Below are 1,591 nucleotides of genomic sequence, written 5' to 3' on the forward strand. Positions count from 1 at the left end.
AACACTATGAAGATCATGATGAACGTCAAGAACACATTTTTGAAAAATTTTTAATGCAAAGAAAACATGCAAGACACCAAACTTAGAATTCTTTAATGCTTAGGCACTAAGAATTCAAGAATGCATATGAAAAACAAGAAAAGACACAAAACATGCAAATGCAAAGATCAAACAAGAAGACTTACCAAGAACAACTTGAAGATCATGAAGAACACTATGAATGCATGAGAATTTTCGAAAAATGCAAGATGCACATGCAATTGACACCAAACTTATAACATGACTCAAGACTCAAACAAGAAATACAAAATATTTTTTATTTTTATGATTTTATGATTTTTTTGTATTTTTATTTTAAAATTTTCGAAAATCATTTTGAAAAAAAAAAAGAAAAATAAGGATTCCAAAATTTTTAATATGAATTCCAGGAATCTTATGCTCTTTTAGTCTAAAGCTCCAATCAAAGGGTCAGGCATGGCATAATAGCCAGCCAAGCATTAGCATGCAGCAGGTAGATCATGAACAGTAGCAGGTGGATTAGCACCAACTAGCTTGCTCTTGATAACAAATTGAAAGCCTCAGTCTAAAGGAATTTAGACATGGCTTTACAGCCAGCCAGGCTCCACATGCTTCATGAAACACTAGAATTCATTCTTAAAAATTTTGAATAAAATTATAAAATTTTTGAAAACATTTTTATTTAAAAAAATTTTTTTTTTCGAAAACAAAGGAGAAGTTTTTGAAAGATTTTTGAAAATTTTTTTTTAAAATAAAACAAAAAGAAAATTACCTAATCTGAGCAACAAGATGAACCGTCAGTTGTCCAAACTCGAACAATCCCCGGCAATGGCGCCAAAAACTTGGTGCGCAGAAATTGTGATTACACTTTGATTATGTAAAATTCATCGCTCTTTCTTTCCCTGGTAATGGCGCCAAAAACATGATGCCAATACCATGGTTCACAACTTCGCACAACTAACCAGCAAGTGCACTGGGTCGTCCAAGTAATACCTTACGTGAGTAAGGGTCGAATCCCACGGAGATTGTTGGTATGAAGCAAAGATGAACCAGGCGTCCAAAGATGATCCAAAGATGTCTAATACAATAGTAAAAAGTCCTATTTATAATAAACTAGCTACTAGGGTTTATAGAAATAAATAATTGATGCATAAATCCACTTCCGGGGTCCACTTGGTGTGTGCTTGGGCTGAGCTTGAGTGTTGCACGTGTAGAGGTCCTTCTTGGAGTTGAACGCCAGCATTTGTACCAGTTTGGGCGTTCGACTCTGGTTTTGGATCCTTTTCTGGCGCTGGACGCCAGAATTGGGCAGAGAACTGGCGTTGAACGCCAGTTTGTGTCGTCTATTCTTGGCCAAAGTATGAACTATTATATATTGCTGGAAAGTCCTAGATGTCTACTTTTCAACGCAATTGGAAGCGTGCCATTTTGAGTTTTGTAACTCCAGAAAATCCATTTTGAGTACAGGGAGGTCAGAATCCAACAGCATCAGCAGTCCTTCTTCAACCTCTGAATCTGATTTTTGCTCAAGTCCCACAATTTCAGCCAGAAAATACCTGAAATCATAGAAAAA

This window comes from Arachis ipaensis, chromosome B3 (genome assembly GCF_059453495.1).
Source record: "Arachis ipaensis isolate K30076 ecotype BB chromosome B3, ASM5945349v1, whole genome shotgun sequence".
NCBI classification, from domain to species: Eukaryota; Viridiplantae; Streptophyta; class Magnoliopsida; order Fabales; family Fabaceae; genus Arachis; species Arachis ipaensis.